The following is a 14,414-nucleotide window of genomic DNA, read 5'->3' as shown; positions in this document are numbered from 1 at the left end:
TCAATTAAAGAAGCATAATAAAAGTCAATAAAACAAAAACAGCCTAAGGTTTACAAGTCCAAGCACCTACTAGGGGTTTAGCTCTCCATGGAGCAATACACAATCAATAATGACATCGAAACTAAATGCATGCAATCCATAGATAAAAACCCCCTTGTAGTTCATATCGATGGTCTTGTGGAGCCGCCTCGTCTTCTCCAAAGGTTCCCTTGTCAAGCCTAGGGCACATCTCGCTGAATTGATGCCGGTGAGCCCTCTTCCAAAGGAATTCGAAGTCAAAGGCTATAGAACCACTCTAAAAATCTAGCAAAGGCCTCTCCAAACCCTAGCCGTGAGCGCCTCCAAAGATGGTCAAAAGATGGGAAAAGTATCCTTCAATAATCCTCCAAGCGCGGCATTTATAGGGACTGGAATAGAAGTTCATCTCCCCTGGTTCTGGAACTAGGGAATACACTATTTCCAGCCTATCATATTCTGACACATGTCCCATGTAATGTTATTATATTTTTTCTATTGTAATTGGGGACACGTGTCAAGTTTTAATAAATTAGAAACAGGGTATTCCCTAGTTCCAGAACCAGGGGAGATGAGTTCCTGGAATAGGGCATCCACACGGGCGTGTGGAATTTTTAGATAGCCGTTTGGATTTCTCGGAATCAGTTTTCTATGAGCTTTGAACAGTAACTACTATAGTAATTTTGCTACAATGATTTACTACAGAAAATATCACACTTGACAGGCATCATCAGAGAATATAAAAAGCCTATAGGACGGGGGAAATTCTAGAAATTTGAGTGGTGGGATATGGGGTTTCTTCCATATTCTAGTGGATCCCGGTGGATTCCTCAAGAGTAAGTCAACGAGTATCATCAGAGAATATCACACTTGACAGGCATCATCAAGGATCATCATCTTCTAAGTGTGATTAATGATGTCTGTAATTGTATTGTTTAATAGTGTTGTACAAGTAAACTAAAGAAAGGGCATAAATAATTAGAATATTGACTAAGTAAAAAATGAAGTAATAGGAGCCAGTTGTCATTCTCGAGGATATCGATTAGGTATTACTTGACGACCCATACATGAGTGCTGATCAAGTCTGGACCCAGATACTTTGAGGCCATGAGATATATATATGTGGTACCTTGAAAGGCGTGTACACTTGGGATGTGCTGCTTTCAAGTACCTCCGCAATATTCTATCTCAGACATTGATTGGGAGAGGAGATAGCACGATGGTCGTAAACCTCCATGACTTGTAGTTCATGTGGAGAATGGTAGCTCGGGAGCCAATTCACATTTGCCATACCCTTGCCTGCTAACTATGTCATCAGGCATAGGATCCCTTCCTAGAGACCATATTTCTTGGTCCTTACATTACCAAGCTTTCACGGGGCTTGAATTTGATCGACCTCTATTCAAGTATGCGACAAGTTGGAGACATACAACCGCTCAGGGTCACCAAGCTCCAGGAGATGTGAATAATAGAGAGGAAGAACATACCCTATTGAGTGCAGTTCCTAGTGGTCCATGATTCTGACTCTAAGTTATCAGACAAAGAGGGTCCCTACCAGAGACCACTACTAGCGCTGACCCTCCCACAACGATGACTATAGCCACGGTTGCTCCTCCTCCTCCTACGACAACTGCACCGACTGTATCCATCACACTAGCTCTTGAGCAGCGCCTGGCCCATCTCAAAGATGGTCAGGTGAGGATCAAGTGTCTACTTTGATAGATCCCGATATATGTACATTTTCAGGACCCCTGGACCACTCTAGTGCCTACTTCACCCATTGTTATAGCTCAGTGGTAGCGGATTGTCCTCCCATTTCACCGACAACACCAAGACTTCATCGATCATATTCAGAGCTGGACTTCTGCTGCCGACTTCGACCTTTTTATTTTGTTTTTCATATACCACTTTTGTACTTTTAAATTTCAGTACATTGTATATTTTATTACAGTAAGGAGCGCTTGCCATGCTATTTATGCACTTCTTGACCCTAGTGGATTTTGTTTTTTACAGTAGTTTATATAGTTTTATTTGATTTGCTATCATTATATTTAATTACTCCATTTGTGTCTCATCAGGGCTTGTAATGATCGATTGTTGTTTTGTCCCACACAATTCATTGCTTAGACTAGGCTAACTTCATCACCGTGGTCAGCCAGACTAAGAAATTAGGGGAGTACTAGTGACCATACACTCTTTTATTTACTTTTCTTATTATATATCACTACACTTGTGCATGCATTTGTATATTGGGGACAATGTACATATTTAAGTGTCGGGAGGAGTGCATGTTTGCTTTTTCTTTGCACTATACTGAGAATTTTGTACTATACTATACTATATTAAAATATCTTGTGATTTAATTTTTTGGTGCATCTACCTTATACACATGCTAGTGTTCATCTTTGAAGGCATTGCACTTGCTTGTTGGAGTTTCTTTGGTCTAGGGATATGATATGTTAGATTAGAAATTCTTTTATTCCCATATAAGAGTTTAACTGCTATGTGGTTATTTGCTCTATCTTCTATCCCTCTTGAGTGCACCTTGCACCTAATGTCTATCTAGCAAGTGATGTGTTATAATAGGGGTATCTAAGTTGAAATACATGCACAGCAGAAAGAGCTACATCGTTTGTAGTGTGTAGTCGCACCTAACAAGTCGAATTCAAAGTGTATGCCCTAGTGGGGAGAGGGTTGCCTCTTGGGAAGTATGAAAACTACTGACTGTGAGAAAAAAATGAGAGGAAAAACAAAAGAGAAAAGGAAAAAAACAGAAAGGGTAATCATGCATAAAATTATAAAAAGTGTAAGAATGAGATTGAATAAAACCCGAAAAGGTTTCTGTACACGATCTAGACTATAAGATAGTGCACCAGGGGACCGACACTTAGGGAAGTACTTTTTTCCATAAAGTTGACTACTCTTTCTAGAGGAATAACCATGCTACCTAGTGTTTGATTGTTTCCCGTACTATTAGGACTCTACATCTTGCTGCCAGAGATCAAGCACTTATCATGTATTCTATTTTTATCTATTTTATTTGTTTGAGGACAAGAAAACATTTAAGTGTGGGAATATTTGATAAGTACTAAACTAATCATATGTTCCATATTAGTTATACACTGCATTTAGAATGGAGTTTCATATGTTTAGCACCAAAATAATATGAAATTTCATTCTTTATTCACCACTGCCTTTATTTATGTTTTATGGAAAAAGAATCAAAATATAGGGTGTCTTGAAGTGAAATAAATCATGTTATTGAATCAAGGCTTCACCATGAGCACAAGCAATAACTTACTCACCCCGGGTATCACAACACTAGTGGTGAGGCCGTGGTGGAACCTGACTATATAATAACATGCGGTTTCTCTGAAATTTGGGGAACTCTTTTGCCAAATAAGGTAGGGTGGCCGGAATTTTGGAGACCTGAGGGGCTGGATACAGGATTTCTTTCATATTCCAACGGATCTTAGTGGATTTCGTAAGAGTGCGTCAACGAGCATCATCAGAAAAGATCACGCATGATAGGCATTAATGAGTGCATTTCATATATGTATTTCCATACCCTTTTCATGTATTTATTGTGTCTTCAAGTGTTTATTTATGGTGATTCAGTAATACTTTGGGTATTATAGTGTATTTATGCAGGAAAATTGGTCCCTGTGCAAAAAAGCAGGATTCAGCGCAATTACAGTACGAAAAGATGATAATTTATAGTGCTCTTAGGCCAGACACGGTCTCGACATGATCATGCACATTCCACTGAATATTCTAGGTGATTTTTGGTAGATGAGTACTGCAACAAAATTACTGTAGCTGAGTCAGTGTATCATTTTACTATAGCGAATCACTATAGCACAATCTAGAGAAGGATCAGTCTGTGTCCTCCTATAACGATTGTGTCGAGCCTAAAACTTCTTTTCAGTAATATTCAGCAGGGGTGACACCCCTTGTCGAGGGTGTGTCATGCCTGAAATCTGCTTTTGAAGCCAGATTTAGGGTATTCTTGGTGGATCTTCTCTTCACCTTTTCTCCTTCTTCTTAGGGAGCGGCTGCCATGGTCTTATCCTTCACATTTCTAGGGCTGGACTAAACTTTGGTACTAGGGCACGAGTAGAGTCAGAGGCGTAAAAGAAGTGGGGCTAGCATATGAAGCTCAACATTGGAGGTGATCTTCTAGAGAAGGGAGCCTTATCTTCTTTCTTTAGATCTATTGTTGTTTTCTCCATATTGTACCCATCCCTAGGGGACTAACCGTCCATGGTGCCCCAAGATGTTGAATTTTGATGCTTTGTATATTTTGAATACTTTCTTCTTATGATCTACAATGTTCTTTTGGTTTCTTGTGTTTAACCTTGTGTTTACATAACTTCATGTGTGGATTGCCATAGTTGTAGTTGCCTTATTCGATTGTAAAACTTGATGTGTATGAAACCACAACTACGTTAGCAAGAACTGTAGAATGTACCTAGTAGGCATTAGAGGTCAGTCGGCATACGATTGCTCATAGGAATTATCCCGGGGCATCGCTCTCTTGTTGTTGAAATATTAGATCCTAATCTACCTGGTAATTCCACCTGCTCTATCTTTGCATCTCTCACCTAGTTCAGTTCCATCCCTTACCTGTCATCCTTCACTCTTTTAATATTCTTAGTTATCATCTTTACCATGATTTTGTGATCCGGTTAGACATTAGAAGATCAATTAGTACTTTGGGTCTAGTCCATGTGGTTCGACAGCCCAACCCCTCATGGGGTACCACTTTACTACTTGTGTGCTACCTGTGCACTTGTGGAGAACACATCAAGTTTTTAGCGCCGTTGCTGAGGACTTGCAACTCTTAGGAACGTTAGGATTCTAGTGATGTAGCCATTTATCTTTTTCTGTATATATTTCTTTCTATTTTGTTTTTGTTTTGTTACTTAATTCTTTAATTCATCACTTACTTTCGGAAGGTCAAATAATGGACAAATTGCGTGCAACCTTGGAAGATCCAGACTTGTTTCAAAATCCCTTGAAACTCCTACATATTATGAGGCACCTTCACAGTGTTATAGTACAATAAGTTTGTGTAATGGGATATCATTGAAGGACTTGGAAGATTTAGAGGTGTTTCAAAAATTCCTTGAAAATCCTACATTATATGAGGCACTTCATGAGAGGTATGGTACCGCCAGTGAAGAAGATGGGCTACCATTGTGGGAATTAGAAGATCGGTATTGTGCTCAGAAATTTTCTACAACTCTTCCACACTATGAATCACCTCCACTCATAAATCCGGATTCGTTGATTGCATCCAAAAATTCTATTATGGATAGTTGGAAATATTTGAGACAGGAGAATGATTTGAATCAAAGATGAAGCTTTGATTTCGGATGAGACTTGTGACATGGAAGGATATGAGAGCTACAAAGTTTATATACAAAAATTAGTAGAAGCAATTCATGCACCATATGATCATCTTGAGACTAACATACCACAGGTGGAGGAACAAGCCCTTACAAATGCTCCTATTCTGATTGAAACTTATGATACACAAGGAAGTGATTGGTACAATGACTATATTCAGAATTTGATGAAGGAACTTCACGCACCATATGAGTTTTATGAGACTGTAATTAATTGAGTTCAATTGAGTTGGAGCAATCATCATGAGACTGATGTCTTACAGGTAGAGAATAGATGCTTGTATAGAAGAGACCTTCCTCGGATGAAGAGTATCAAGAGTTGATCACATATATTCCGGAGCATACACCACCAACAATTCCAGCCGGGGAGCATTGGGAGAAGAAAAAAATTGAAGAGGTTGAAGGAACATACTTAATTGACTTTGAACAAGTTACCTCTTTTGACACAAATGAATGGGTTTATAGGAAGAAAGTGCTTCATGGAATTAATTTAAGTCTTGCAAAGAGGTTGAAGCAATCTTTACACCTTTCTTCTAAAAAATTGAACAACTCGTGTCCCGGTTGTTTCCCTTGGAGGCCTAAGTGTCAGTTGATGAAAAATATCTGTAGTTATAGAGGGCTCAAGAGATGAGATATAAGGAGGTTGATTGTGGAAAAATTAGAAATATGAAGACAACCCCTTATAACTTGCTTCATATTTTGGAGTTTGACCAAGGTTGTCTCAAGGAACTCACCGGCAAGCTTACACACTTCTCTTTCTTTGGAATCAACTTTGCAAGCTATGGCCGAGGGAACATGTTTGTTTTCAAGCTAAAAAATTATATGAAGAAGCAAACTCCAAGACATTGAAACAAAAAGCTTCTTGTATGCTTGATGAGCTCATCTTTGGCAAGAAGAAGATGTTTGGAATTCAAGAATATGTAGGTAAGAAAAAGGAGGCATGCAATGACCCACATGTGCATGTACTAATCCTGGATAATTCCCAACCCAAATTGTTCACCTGGAGACCTAAATCAAGTTAGTCAAAGCCTATTACATGTATCCCTCCACAGCAAGTAAGTTTGTGCTTTAATGGAAGTAGCTATGCAACTCATAGCTGGGAGGAGCCCACTCTATTGAAGCCTCCATATGGTAAGTAATAAGGTACGTCAAGCTAGTGACGTTAAAAAAGCGCTTCTTAAGAGGCAACCCACGCATTGGTTGTCTTTGCCCCTTTTGTTTTCTTAAGTTTAGTGTAGTTGCTTGCTTTGAGTTTTTGAATAATTTGGTGCTGCTCTCACTTAATATAGGGTTTGATCCTTGGTATTTTTGCTTCTATTCATTGCATATCTGTTTTGTAAATTATTGGGGTTAAATGCCTATGTTATAGAAGTTTTGTATAATTGAGAAAATATAGTTATGAGGGATTTCCAGCATGGACACGGGCTGGACACGAGCATATCAGTGAGAGCGACATGCTTTCCATTCACCTTGCACGATCGTGTGTCTTATTTTCTTACCATACAATAATTGTGGAGCCAATTATATTTAAAAGAAAACAATAGCTCTATGACCATGATTGTTCCTTGTTTTTGTTAAAAAAAACAGAAAGTCAGATTCCCTGTGGGATGCCCTGCCGGTTCTTTGTAAATACTTTGTAAAAAGATGGTAGAAAGAGCTATCACCTTAGAAGTGTGAAAGCCGCTCTTGAGTTGTCAAATTTTTGGCATTACAAGTGTACATTTGATGACATACTGGGAGAAAGGGCTACCTCTAGGGCGTATGAAGCTACTACTCATTTAGTATAGTGTGAAATAAGGTCATTGTTAGCTAAGTTGATACAACATTGCATGGGGCACATAAATTAGGGTAATCACACACACACTTGTGGAGTACAAGGTAAGAGTGAAACTTGTCATTTTTTTTATCAGCTGAACACACTGACAACTGGTTTCTTATTCCACTTTTGAAATTCCTATATTACTAAGATTAGAGGTCATGCACTCATCTTCTTTCTTGTGTTTGATGTGTTTTGCTTGAGGACAAGCAAATGTTTAATTGTTGGGGTATTTGATGAGTGCATTTCATATATATATTTCCATATCCTTTTCATGTCTTTATCATGTCTTTAAGCGTTTATTTATGGTGATTTGGTGCTACTTTGGGTATTATAGTGTATTTGTGTAGGAAAACAGATCCATTTGCAAAAGAGCAGGATTCGGCGCAATTACAGTGTAAAACGATGAGAATTTACAGTGCTCTCAGGCCAGACACAGTCTTGACAGGACCGTGCGCATTCCATTGAATATTCCAGGCGATTTTTGTAGATGAGTACTGTAGCCAAATTACTGTAGCTGAGTTACTGCACCATTTTTTTATTATAGTAAATCACTGTAGCACAGTCTGGAGAAGGGACACGGTCTGTGTACTCCTAGCACGACTGTGTCGATCCTAAAACTACTTTTTAATAATATTAAGCGGGGGTGACATCCCCTTGTCCAGGGCGTGTCATGCCTGAAATCTGCTTTTTAAGCTAGATCTAGTGTATTCTTGGGGATCTTCTCTTCACCCTTTCTCATTCTTCTTGGGGGCGTTTGCCATGGTCTTCTCCATGACATTTCTTGGGCGGACTAAACTTTGTTGCTAGGGCGCAAGTAGAGTCGAAGGTACAAGAGAAATGGGGCTAGCATATGGAGCTCCGCATTGGAGGCGATCTTGAAGAAAAGGGAATCTTCACTTCTTTCTTTACATCTATTGCTATTTTCTCCATGTTGTACCTATCCCTAATGGGCTAACAATCCATGGTGCCTCTGAATGTTGAACTTTGATGCTTTATATGTTTTAAATACTTTCTTCTTATGATCTACTTATTTCTTTTGGTTTCTTGTGTTTAACCTTGTGCTTGCATAACTCGATGTGTTTGATTTACACAGTTTCCTAGGTAAAACTTGGTGTGTGGATTGCCTTCAGAGATTCCTAAAATCGATGTATATAAAACCACAACCACCTTAGCAAAAAATTGGTGTACTGGAGAACCAAAGATGCAACATTGCTTTTGAGCACACGGAAGAACTATAGAATGTACCAGGTAGGCATTAGAGGTCAGTCGGCATACGATTGCTCATAGGAATTGTTTGGGGGCATTGCTCTCTTATTATTGAAATATTAGATCCTAATCTACCTGATAATTCCACCTGCTCTATCTTTGCGTCTCTCACCTTGTTTAGTTCCAGCCCTTACCTGTCATTCTTCACTCCTTTAATATTGTTAGTTATCATTATTACCCAATTTTGTGATCCGGCTAGATATTAGAAGACCAACTAGTACTTTGAGTCCAGTCCCTGTGGTTCAACAACCCTACCACTCACGCGTAATACTTTACTACTTGTGTGCGACTCGTGTACTTGCGAAGAACACATCAGGCATCTTCTAGGATCATCATCAGAGGGGCACATGTGATAAGCGTCATTTTGACAACCTTGGTATCCTCTAATCCCCAACCTTCTAGAACTATTGGAGAGAGTTAGTCTAGGAATGTATTGAACGCTTATTAATTCTTTATTTGGTCTTGTGGATTTTTTGTGCTTTGATGCTTTGCTTTTTATGATTCATAATGACCTAATTCGAAGGGAATTGAATCTCTATGTCCCTTGGTTATTATTTTTGAATCTTGATTGATCAATATATGTTGTTCTAGTTTTCGTAATCATTGCATGTTCTCGATTGATTATTATTGTTAATGTGGATGAGGAGGTTATGCCCCCATGTTGATGACACCCATGCCATGATAGATCTATGCATGTTCTAAGATGTTAGGCATAGCTAGGTTTCCGGATTAGGGATTGATTGCCCCTTAAGCTTAGGGTTTGATTGGTCTCTTCTAGTGGCATTCCTGCACTTAAGGTAAATATAAGAGGTTGGGGTGGAAATGATTCCATCTTATGCTCCTAGTGATGTAGACCTAGTCACTAATGAATTTGGGGCTAGTAGGCCTTTGAATTTCCCCAATTCAATCCTAGAATATGATTGACATTTAAAATCTATTAGAATTAATAATCAAGATAACTATAGTACATACTCCCAACTCCTTCCAAATGCGCTTAACATCTCAAGTTGTATTGTTCAATAGTGTTGAACAAATAAACTAAAGAAAAAGCGTAAACAATTAGGCTATTGATTAAGTGAGAAGGAAGTAATAGAAGCCTCTCGCCATTCCTTGGGAAATACGACCCTCATGCTCACCCACGAGGTATAACTTGATAAACCGTACAGTTGTGGTATTACGGACCAATTGTTGTATTTGTGTATACTTGCATTTTTATATATTTGTGTAATTTACACACCCCATAAGTGTCCGTCAACATGCAAACAAATGAAACAACCTAGAAATCTTCAACAAAAATAGATTCAACTCTTTCAATATAAATCATCAAATAAAAACCCAAAAAATAGCTGCAAACAAACAATCATATATTAACGGGTAGTGATACAAACAAACAAACCCGGTAGTGATAGAAGCAGACTCATTGTCAAAGAGATCCGAATCCATTAGTTTGTTATGACATTGATCTGAATCAGTTTATGTATAACGGGTCACCGAGTTAAATCCATTTGGAAACATTTGATAGAGGTCATTTGTATAACTTAAAAAAATAACTCAATTAAAAAAAGGAAAAACATCTAGAATTTTTCATTTTTAAAATTTTTTTAACCCTTTTCTAAAATTTTTACAAATAAACCTAAAAAATTTTACATTTTTCTATTTTATTTTTTATATGCATATAAAAATTCTTTTCACTTATTAATATAAATAGGATATAAATATATTTGTACTTATTATTTCAAATGAGAGAAAAAGATCCCTATATATTATGAGTCTTATGATGAATGTATCATGTCCATTATGTTATTGTTTTTACTTGCATTGCCATGCTAGATAATTACATTATTTGCTATTTTTATCAACACTTCTGAAATATTTTATTTTATAGTTTGATAATTTCAAAACTAAGAATGAATTTGAATATATTTATAAGAATAAATGTTTAATTTGTACGAAAGTTTTTTTAATTATTTTTTGAAATATTTTTATGGTAAGTACTAACTTTTAAATTAAACAAAAATCAAAGAATAATTTTCTTAAAGTGAATACATCAAGCATATATTAAAGATAAATAAAAGTGATAGAGATACACAAGGGAGAGATGAAAAGAGACTATCTTTTTTATTTTGTTTGGTATATTTGATTTTAAAGTAAAACCTTTTTAGGGAGACTATATCTTTTTAGATAAAAAAAAATCACATCTTCTCATTAAACAAGCTATAGTTTTTCAAACAAAAAAAAATGTTTGGGTCAAATAAAATTCTCAATTTTAACAAATAACTAGATATTTGTAGCACTTATAGAAATTAAGTTAATTTTTTTAAGTTACCCTTTTAACCTACAATTATAACATAATAGTACGCCGTTGGAGATTAAAAATAAAAATAAACAAAATTATGATGAAGAGTTTATAAAGAATTTTAAATTATTGGTTATAAAAAAATAATCAGTTATTTCCATTGATCACTTATCCACTCTATTCTTCATTTCATCTAGGGTATTTCTTTATTGGCTTTGAAATGCTAATCTATTCTATTTGCTTAATTAATATAATAATTTTTTTAACTTTATTTTTAAAAAGATAAATACATAACTTTTTTTCGTGAGACTCTCTATTCTCTAATCTCACCTATTAATCTCACAATCTCTAACTCAATCATAATTTATAATTAATTAATATAATGGGTTATGGATGGTCGCACCGATCTATTCTATTGTTTAATATTAATATATCAAGTATACTATCTTCAATAGTATATATGTTTTAATATAAATAAAGTTTAAGCTTAAAAAAAAAAGATAAAAAGAGACCCGTTTTTAAAACATGGGACTTACCATCTTAATTTTAATATATAACTCTTTATTTAGTGATTTAATAAATTATTTGTAAAATTTTAAAAAATTTAAAAAATGCAAAATAGTTAATACAAGTTTAGTATTTTATTTATTTTTTATACTAATGTTCATATAATTATTAATATTTTTCTAATTAAATAAATATATAGTCTTTTGTTCAATATTTATTTAGATGTTTATAACACAAAATAACACACAATATATATAATATTTAAATTAAATATTTAATATTTCGTTGTTGGGGTGGGGCGAGGTGGATATTCACCAACCATGGCACCGGACACCGACGAGAAATTATTTCCTGCCCCGACCTCACCCCCGAAAAGAATTCTCCGACTCTAGCCAAAACAAGGTGGGGAATCGGGTTCCTCTTCAAGGTTAGGGCCCATCCCTGTGTACAAGGAAGACATCCATGTTCGTATGTTATGGAGTGACATTGAAAGTTGGCAGCATTTGGATGGAAATCCCATAGAGGGAGCTACCACATGTGATGGCTCAATAAAGATTCTCCGTAGCCTTTCTCCTCTATACCCTAATCTAGACAATTCCTGCCTATTTGTAGAGTCACCAAAATCATGCCATGATGTGAATGTTAAGGCATATGGGAAGATTACATGGCCATGATGAGAGAATTCAAAATCATGCATGTGGCCTGTGAAGCCATGGAAAAGAAGAAAAAGACTATGGTAGAAAGCTGATAAATGCCTAAATGTATGTATTTTATACTGTAGCAACACTGTAGCACATTGTAGTAGCCTGAAACATGAAGATTTGAAGAAAAACACTAAGTATGGAATTCAAACGGGCAACATAATGGCCATGAAGACGGTCGCAAGCTAAGTGAAAAAACAGCACTGTATCAGTATTGTAGTAGTGTTGTTATAGCAGTGTTGCTGTAGAAGTTATTGTAGAAACTTGCTGGAAATTTGATAGAATTCTAAGGATCCTTATGGCCCATTTGGTGACCATGAGTCAGGTCGAATGCCATTCCTTGATTAGGCCCATTTAGCTTTTAAAAAAGGCTTTTGAAGGCATCTTTTGAGGGAAGAGGAAGGCTATGATTAGGGCTCATCACCACCTTCCTTGATCCGAGCTAGAAGAGGTCAAGAGAGAACATCTGCGAGCTAGAAATCGATAGGGAGAGAGAGATTTCCCAAGATCCACTCCAAGAATGACATTTAGAGGAGGTTGAAGACACAAGGGAAGTCACCGCTTAAGTGGCATCTTTGGAAGCTTTTCTACAAGGGATTCCAAATGTCATTCAGCATCCAACCTTTGTGGGAGTTTGTCGTGCTTTATTTAGTTGTTTTCATGGACTTGATTATGTATTTTGCTAGTATGGACAACTAAACCCCTAAGGTCACTAGATGTAGATGAACTTTGGGGTGAACTTGTGTAGATTGGATGTTATGACTTGTTTTATTGCATTTGGTGTGTTTGTGATCCATGCTTGGTGTACTTTATGGTATTGGTATGCATAAGAACTCTATGTATTGATTTTCTAGGTTATGCAAGGTTGTGTGACCATCGCCCTTGTATTAGATACACAATGCTTGGAAGGGATGTATGTATGAATACGATGTGGCCAGCGGGTATTTTGTACCCCTCCAACTCTAGGGTTGCTCCTAGCTTGTGTTTCAACTCTAGATTGAGAAATCCATTACCATCATTGTAATCATAGGAAGAATTGGTTGAAAGAAATTCCGTATCAATACTCGTACTAGATTAGGGGTTAATCACCATGATCATCGGGTTGACCTAACTTAGGATTTTCTTGGTCCAAACTACCTTTTGCATGATAATTGTAGCATCCTTCACACTTTAGCAACCCCAAGGTGATCCTCATCCGTGATCACTTGCACTCCTTAATTATCACCCATAATTTGCCTTCGTAGTAGACATTTTAGTAGAGTTTTATTTGTTACTTTGTAATTTCATTGCATCACTCATAGTTGTAGGTTAAATAACGTGTGAGAGGTATTACTTGATGACCGTATACTTGCAAGATTGCACATGCATCAAGTTTTTGGCGCCGTTGCCATGGAACAACAAGAAATGTTCAGAAAACTTAGAGCTTGTTGATTTGACCATTGTTTCGTTTACCTATTTAGCTTATTTTTTTATTTTTTTGTGTACATATATCTTTATTTTCTTATTTGTGTTTCCTTTTCTTACTATCTTTTCGATTTCTATGTGTTGGCCTTAAATATTATGCAATATACCCATCTTATGACACGTGCAAGACAAGCAAACTTAGTAGAGCCCGACGATGAGATTGAGAGGACTTTGCATCAAAGGTTAAGAGAAGGGGCCGAGAGTTTAATACAACAAGAAATTCAGGTTGAATCTAGTGAACCTTCAGTTATGGCCAAGCCTATAAGAACTTTATCTGACTATAAGATGCCATAGTTCAATGGTGAAGAGTTTAGTATACAAGCATCGACTGTGGCAGCAAATAATTTTGAAATTAAATCAAGAAAAATTGGGATGGTATAGAATTTAGTGCAATTTGATGGTTTGGTCGATAAAGATCCGCATGCTCATCTATCCTGTTTCCTTCAGATTTGTTCCACTTTCAAAATCAACTCAGTTTCTGATGATACAATCAGATTGAGACTATTCCCATTCAGCCTGAGAGGGGTAGCTTATAGATGGCTTACTGCCTTGGCTCCTGGATCGATCACTACATGGAAGGAAATGGTGGAGAAGTTCCTTGCTCGATACTTCCCACCAAGTAAGGCAGACAGACTAAGATAAGAGATTCCTGTATTCTGAAACACTCTTTGAAGCCTATGAGAGATTCAAAGATCTTCTGAGGAAATGCCCACACCATGACTTCTTTTCTTGGATGAAGGTACAGATGTTGTGTGATGGTTTGAACTATCAGACTCGTCAGCTTCTTGATACTGCGGGTGGGGGTTCTTTGAGCAATAAATATCCTGATGATGCAGAGAAGTTAATTGAAGACATGGTGAATAACAAATGTCATTGGAATACATGATAGAAACCACCAAGGGCTATAGGCATTTATGAAATGAATGACAACACGG

At 36.8% G+C, this 14,414-nt stretch overlaps 1 pseudogene; it reads right to left on the bottom strand.

Annotated features, from left to right (window-relative positions):
• Positions 1–14,109: 14,109 nt before the first annotated feature.
• On the bottom strand, positions 14,110–14,202 carry LOC120269696 (annotated as a pseudogene).
• Between the last annotated feature and the right edge of the window lie 212 nt (positions 14,203–14,414).

This window comes from Dioscorea cayenensis, chromosome 9 (assembly GCF_009730915.1).
Source record: "Dioscorea cayenensis subsp. rotundata cultivar TDr96_F1 chromosome 9, TDr96_F1_v2_PseudoChromosome.rev07_lg8_w22 25.fasta, whole genome shotgun sequence".
NCBI classification, from domain to species: domain Eukaryota; kingdom Viridiplantae; phylum Streptophyta; class Magnoliopsida; order Dioscoreales; family Dioscoreaceae; genus Dioscorea; species Dioscorea cayenensis.
The sequence above is the reverse complement of the archived record's forward strand: the minus strand, read 5'-3'. Positions and strand labels throughout refer to the sequence as shown.